Below are 7,965 nucleotides of genomic sequence, written 5' to 3' on the forward strand. Positions count from 1 at the left end.
GGCCCAGCCGCTCCGCGGCATGTGGGATCCTCCCAGACCGGGGCGCGGACCCGGTTCCCCTGCATCGGCAGGCGGACGCGCAACCACTGCGCCACCAGGGAAGCCCTGGGCTGCAGACTCTTAACAGCTCTCGAAGTCAGGCCGCCGGCCCCTCACTCCTCTCAGAAAGTGAGGCAGGGGCTCTTTGGACTGTTCTCCTGGGATCCAGACGGCTGCACACAGTGAGGCGAGTGACCTCCAGGTCTCTAGCCCCAGGCAATCAGAGGGGGGATCTGTCTGCAGACTCACAACGCCCTAGTCCTTCAGGCCAGCCGCCCTCAGAAGTGGTGCCCACACGGTCCCAGGAACACTCTGTGCGACTATCTGACCTCAGAACTGGCTCCTGCCCGGGCCTCGTCCTTCACACCCCCAGGGCAGGCGTGCGTCTCCTCGACCTCCCCCTCGTACGGGGCCTGGCTCGCCTCTGACCAGGGCTCTCTAAAGGGAAACGCTAACGATCACAGGAATAAAAGCCTCCTCAATATACCGGCTCTTATTACACTGTCCAGACCCATGCTAAGGGCTTTTGTCATGTGGTTTCGTTGCATTCCCCTGCCACCTCTGGGGTAGAAACCACCTTCGTCCTGTTTCAGACACGGGGACCTGAGGCTCAGAGATGGAATCCTTTGTCCAAGGTCAGCTAAGAAGTGGGAGGGCTCGTCTCTCTGGCCCTACCCCCATGCCCTTGCCCATTATCTTAGCCTGTCTCCCTGGAAGCATCAAATGTCTTTCTCTCCAGGTCACCCGAGCCCCTGAACACCTCTGGGGTCCCAGGGCAGGGCCTGGAGTGGTGGCAGGGGCAACTGCCTTGGAAAACAGCTCTTGTGGCCTTGGCTGGATCTGGGGGGAGGTGTGGAGGGAAATGCCAGACACACCCACGCTGGGCCTCAAGAGACCCGAGTTACACGTTGTACCGCAAGCCACAGGGGCTGGACAGCCTGCAGCTGGGGGGAGGCGGGGCAGAGCAGCCCAGACAAGCCAACTTTTAAATAAATAATTAGAAATGTAGGAAGAGAAGGTCTGGGCCGGTCTCCAGTCCCCCAGGCTGCAGCTTCCCAGCCAGGCCAGAATGCATGAAGTTCCCATGAGTCTTGGCCCTGATGGACCCGAGGGTTCCGCTTCCTCCTTTCCTTCCTGTTTCTAAAAGACTCAACCCACATTCCCAGAGTCCCTACTGTGTGCCTAGCCCCATGCAGGGCAATGCTGGGGGGACTCAGAGGTGGTTGTGACCGTTCCCATCCCCGGCCCAAGGGAGGGCACAGACCCATCCCCAGATAGAACTGTTTTGAATTTGAGACGGTTGATACACAATGGAATGTATATTTTGCTTGCAACACAGTATGTGTATGAACAGGTGTGCACACACACACGTAAATTAAAATGTCGCGATACAATAATTACTTGTACAATACGCTCTATTTGACATTTAAAAAAATTAACTGCTTGGGACTCACTACTTTATTTCATGCCCTACTAATCGGTTGACACCTGAGGTTGGAAAATATGGATGTCCAGGCTGCGCTAAGAACGCTTGGACTCCAATCAAAGGAGCAGAATTCTAGAATCAGCAGGTGTCATGTCTTCAGGGCTGTTCACTGATACGCCCATCCTCCTCTCCTTCTGGGCACCTGGTGGGATTGTACTTGCCTCCCTTTGGAAGGTAGCCTTGGAGCCCAGGAATCTGCATTTTGACAGACAATGGGAGCTGTGAGACTTGGGAAATTTAAGAAACAGTGACATAGGTGATAAACTCCATGAAGACAGGGCAGAACCCGCCTTGGCCACCGCAGAGACCCTGGCAGGACGCAGCACAGAGCTGGGTGCTTAGGTAAGATGTGTTAAATGAATGATTTTTAAAATTTGTATTTATTACTTATATATTTATTTTGGCTGTGCTGGGTCTCCGTTGCGGCGCGCGGGCTCCTCTAGTTGCGGCGCGCGGGCTCAGTTGCGGGTATGTGGGATCTTAATTCCCTGACCAGGGATCAAACCCGTGCCCCCTGCATTGGGAGCGTGGAGTCTTAACCACTGGACCTCCAGGGAAATCCCTAAATGAATGATTTTAACTTCAGTCTTTTTATTTCTGTCTACCTGATCTAGCTCACCGTTCCAACTTCATTTCACAGCAGTTTTCCCCAATTTCCACTGTGACCAAATGGACCTATTCTTCGTTTCATAAATTTCTCATCTGCAGGTCTTTGCCCTTGCTGTGTCCTCGGCCCATACCTTCCCTTTTCCTCCTCCCTTCACGGGCTGGCTCTGACATCCTTCCAAATTCAGCTCAGATGTCCCCTCCTCCAGGGAACCTTCCCTGACCCCACTTCCCAAGCTGCGTTTCCCCTCGGAGCTCCTCCATTCTAGCCCTACTCACTCTGCATCATCACTGTCTGTCTGTCCTGCTGACCTATGAACCTGGGGAGGTGGGAGCAAGGCTCGTCTCAGCCACTGCTGGGTCCCCAGTACCACCCAGCAGAGGGCTGGGCACACAATAGGTGTACTCAGAAGAGGTTTGGTGAATGCATGAATGCAAATTTGAGAGGAGAGGCTTGTTTACAGGTCCGATGGAGAAGGCTGAAGCCCTGGAGTTTACTCAGTGCCTCCTGCTGTCAGACACTTGGTCCTCTCAGGGAGGACAACGTTCACAGCAATACCCTTTTCACAGGCGGCAAACTGAGGCCAGGAAGGCCCTTCTTGCTCTGTGGGGTTCAGATTCTCACCGCTCAGCCCAGCCTCCTCCTGGACCCTCTTACCTCCTTCCTGGAGTCTTTTTTTTTTTTTTTTTTTCTGATGATGAAATCTGAATCTGGGTAGGAGGTTTGGCTGATTGGGAAGAAAGCTGGCTGAGACCAGTTGGTCTATTTCTCTCTCCAAGCCTGAGGAGGGCAGGGGGTGGGACATGCATGGCCAATCCTGAACCAAACGCTCAAACCTTGCCCTCTTGGCCCGGAGCCACCCCGCACTTCCCGAAGGTTCTGGGACTCTTGGGTCTCCTGAGTCCTGGAGGCTTCTCCCTCCCTCTCCTCCCTGTCTGGCACCCCTGTAGGTGGGCAGTGACTAGACTAAGCCTGGCCCACACCCCTGTCGCCCAACTGGCAACATGGGCCACTTCTCCGTCCCCGGGGGCCCTGATTACCAGGAGGGGTGCCAGGAGCTTGCTGGCCCCCAGCCTGGCCACCAGCTGCCATGTCCCAACTGGGGCCTCTCAGGCTCCTTCGCTCAGTGGTCCCTGGGACCTGAGCATCCCTGCGGAGGAGGACTGGCCTGTGAGTCTGTGGGAACTCAGGAAGAGGCCTTTTTTACTTTCACCCTTAGGTATAATGTTGATCTCAAAAGGTCATCACAGCTTAAAATACCATGAGGCTGTGATTTGCCAGGCACCAACCAAAGCGTTTTATACACATGAACTTGGTTCACCCTCCATGACCCCGGAGGCAGATGCTACCCTTTATCCCTATTTCACGGTCAAGCAAACTGAGGCTGGAGAATTGAGTGACTTGCCTGAGGTCATTCAGCTGCTAAGCCGTGAGACAAGAAGACAGTTTCAGGGCTTCCCTGGCGACGCAGTGGTTGAGAGTCCGCCTGCCGATGCAGGGGACACGGGTTCGTGCCGGTCCGGGAAGATCCCACGTGCCGCGGAGCGGCTGGGCCCGTGAGCCATGGCCGCTGAGCCTGCGCGTCCGGAGCCTGTGCTCGGCAACGGGAGAGGCCACAGCAGTGAGAGGCCCGCGTACCGCAAAAAAAAAAAAAAAAAAAAAAAAAAAGAAGACAGTTTCAGGGTGCCAGTGCTGAACTGCAAAGCCACAGATTTCCTTCCTGAAAGCTCCCATTCTGAGCAGTTTCTGTGAATTCTTGCAGAGATAATCAATGCATTTGAAACAGAAGTTGTTATATATATATAATATTGTTTGTTTTTCCCCACAGGTGATAGGCTGCCCTGTCCTATATTCCCCCCCACCCCGTACCTTGCCTTTACCTCCTTAGCAATATTTCTTAATTAATTAATATTAATTAATTTTTGGCTGCATCGGGTCTTCGTTGTTGCACTCAGGCTTTCTCTAGTTGCGGCGAGCTGGGGTCACTCTTTGCTGCGGTGCGCTGGCTTCCCATTGCAGTAGCCTCTCCCATTGCAGAGCATGGGCTCTAGGCTCGCGGGCTTCAGCAGTTGTGGCTCACAGGCTCTAGAGCGCAGGCCCAGTAGTTGTCAGTAGTTGTGGCGCACGGGCTCAGTTGCTCCGCGGCATGTGGGACCCTCCCACACCAGGGCTCGAACCCATGTCCCTTACATTGGAAGGTGGATTCTTAACCACTGAGCCACCAGGGAAGTCCCTTAGCAATATTTCTTGACCACCTGATTTGGTACTGAAACCTGCCCTCCACCCATTTCCCCATGGGTCTCATTCTATTTTATGCCTCTCAGCATTCCGTTCACTAGATGCGGTTTGTTGAGCGATTGAAGGAATGCAGTACTGAATAGACAGATGCCTGGCTAAAGAGTTTGGACTTTATCCCCAAGGAAGTCACTGGGGTTACTAGATTAGATCTGTGCTTTCAAACATTCCAGGCCCTTCTCAACTCTGAGGCTGTGCATGTACTTGTCCCTTTACCGGGAATAATACACTTTCCGTGGGCTTCGTCCAAACCCTCCCTATCCCAACTGGGACTCCTCCTCTTCCAGGAAGCCCTCCCAGTCCTGGTCAAGCATCCCTTCTGGGCTCCTTCAACCCAGCCCCGCTCACTCTGTGTTGTCACTGTCTGAGGATGGGTCTGTCACCCCCTCTGGACTGTGCTTCCCTGGAGGATAGGGCCAGGACTGTCTTGATCGTTGCTGGGTCCCTAGCACCTCCCAACATAGGGCCCAACACTGATCAGAATAAACGATGGTCCCTTGAAGGAAATGTCCCTGCTTGGGGAGGAGCCAAATGCAGGGTAGCTGGCGTGTCAGATAAGGGTTGAGGACTCAGAGACACCTGGGTTCAAATCCCTGCCCAGGTTGGGGTTATGCCACAACAAACCTCATTATCCCGTCTGCTTCCAAGTCACTAAAACAGGATTGATGGCAAAGATTAGTGAAGATATGATAACTTTTTTTTTTTTTTTTTTTTTTTTTTTGCAGTACGCAGGCCTCTCACTGCTGTGGCCTCCCCCGTTGCGGGGCCAGGGCTTAGGAGGACTTTGAACCTACGGGTTTTGTTTGTTTGTTTGTTTTTGCGGTACGCGGGCTTCTCACTGTTGTGGCCCCTTCTGTTGCGGAGCACAGGCTCCGGACGCGCAGGCTCAGCGGCCATGGCTCACGGGCCCAGCCGCTCCGCGGCACGTGGGATCTTCCCGGACCGGGGCACGAACCCGCGTCCCCTGCATCGGCAGGCGGACTCTCAACCACCGCGCCACCAGGGAAGCCCGATATGATAACTTTTTTTTTTTTTGTGGTACGCGGGCCTCTGGCCTCTCCCGTTGCGGAGCACGGGCTCCGGACGCGCAGGCTCAGCGGCCATGGCTCACGGGCCCAGCCGCTCCGCGGCACGTGGGATCTTCCCGGACCGGGGCACGAACCCGCGTCCCCTGCATCGGCAGGCGGACGCGCAACCACTGCGCCACCAGGGAATCCCCCCGGATATGATAACTTTTGACATTACTTCAGACAGGGTCGGAAGCCTCTCCTGCTGCCGTAGAGCTTTGCACCTGCTCTTCCCTTTCACTAGAAAGTTCTTCCCAGATCGTCCCGGTGGGCTCCGTCTTGTCATTCTGGTCTCATCGCAAATGTCACCTCCTCAGAGTGGTCCATCCTGACTGCTCCCTCTCTCTCTGCTGTGCAACGGTTTCCTTTTCTCCAGCTCTTATTCCACCTGACAGCCCAAGTTCATTTCCTTGTCTCTCTTCACTAGAATGCTGGCAAGGAGTTTTGTCTGAGTTTTTATTTTATTAAAAAATTTTTTGTATTGACGTATAGTTGACTTAACAATGTCGTGTTTGTTTCTGGTGTACAGCAAAGTGATTCAGATGTATACACACACACACACACACACACACACACACACACACATTCTTTTCCATATTCTTTTCCATTATAGGTTATTATAAGATATTCCCTGGTGGTCCAGTGGTTAGGACTTGGCGCTTTCACTGCCAGAGCCCGGGTTCAATCCCTGGTCGGGGAACTAAGATCCCGCAAGACACGGCAGCATGGCCAAAAAATAAAAGATAATGACTATAGTTCCTGGGTTTTTATTTTTAATTTTTATATACACACATTCTTTTCCATATTCTTTTCCATTATAGGTTATTATAAGATATTCCCTGGTGGTCCAGTGGTTAGGACTTGGCGCTTTCACTGCCAGAGCCCGGGTTCAATCCCTGGTCGGGGAACTAAGATCCCGCAAGACACGGCAGCATGGCCAAAAAATAAAAGATAATGACTATAGTTCCTGGGTTTTTATTTTTAATTTTTTTTCTCACTCTGGAGTCCCCAGAACCTTAAACAGCAGTTGGCCCTTAGTAAGGGCCCGAGGAATATTTGTGGAGTGAATAGAGAATGCTCAGAAATTGTCCCCTCGTGTTTTGATCGAGGGTCACCATGTGCACCATCAAATTTACACTCACACCGACTCTAGGACAAATGAAGAACCTGAGGCTTAGCTGGTAAGTGGTGGCGCGAGGATTCGAACCAATGTCCGTGTGGCTTTAGTGCCCACGTTCCCGGTGTCTAGCACAGAGCCGAGCACAGCACGCGGGAGTTTAACGTGAGTTTGTTGAATGAATATGACTTCAGACTTGGAGGGTGGAATGGGGAATGGGGGCTTTCTGAAGTAGGTGGCGTGGAAGCTGGGAGAATTTGCGAGGGGAGAGTGTCCAGGAGACACAGGAAGGAGGTCTGCAAGGCCACTTGTGCCTGGGTGGTAGGTCCATCAGATCCTGGGCAAATTCTCAGCTCGGCTTGGGCCCTCAGATCCTGCAGGATGTCATCACAAGCTCTCAAAGCTCCTTCCCAACCAGGTCTAGGGCTAGGGCTGGCAGTGACCAAGTGACCAATGCCCAGCAGTGTCTGGAGTTGGTTGGGGCCCAAACCATGTTCTTCAATAATAATGACAATAACAGCAACAGTAGTAGTAGTAGTTAACTTTATTAAGGGCTAACCTATACCCTGTCTAAATGCTTTGAACATGGGATCTCGTTTGCTCTTCAGCACCCAAGGAGGTCTGAGCTACTATTATTCTTCCCATTTTACAGATGTGGAAACAGGCTCATAGAGGCGGTGACTTGCCTAAGGCCCCACAGCTGCTTCAGAAGGAAGCCTCTGAGATGATCACTATCGATCTGCTTTGAGCAAGTGTGAACACCTGATATGTTATCAGAGAACAGGCCAGGTGGGGAAGGAATTAGGATTTCAATATTGCCAGGAGGAGTAGCCAATCACAGCTGATTCCCTTTAAGGTTAGGGCCTCGAGAGACAGGCTTTGCAACGCCCAGCCTCCCCAGGTGTGGCCTCGAGGTGAGTGACTTCCTCTTGCCATAAGCCCCAGTTTTGCCCATCTGGAGAATGGGTAGAATAGTGGGCCCAACCTCACCAAGCAGTTATGAAGATTCCAGTGAAATCAGGCATATGCATTTGTCAAAAATCAGCAGATGTCACTTACGGTTTGTGCATTTTGTGAAAAAGAGGACTGCAGACAGGGAATTCCCTGGCGGTCCAGTGGTTAGGAGTCCGTGCTTTCACTGCCTAGGGCACGGGTTCAATCCCTGGTCAGGGAACTAAGAAGACCATGCAGAAATATTGAACTCTGATTAATAAATGCATACACACTGAAGTGTTTACAGGGAAAGTGCGCTGGTATCTGCAACTCTGACATGCATCAAAAGGAGGTAAATGGGTGGATGGCTAGAGAGATAGATAGAAATTTTATATAGAAGCACCATGAAATAATTGTAGAC

The sequence above is a fragment of the Physeter macrocephalus genome, unplaced genomic scaffold (genome assembly GCF_002837175.3).
Source record: "Physeter macrocephalus isolate SW-GA unplaced genomic scaffold, ASM283717v5 random_597, whole genome shotgun sequence".
Classification (NCBI taxonomy): domain Eukaryota; kingdom Metazoa; phylum Chordata; class Mammalia; order Artiodactyla; family Physeteridae; genus Physeter; species Physeter macrocephalus.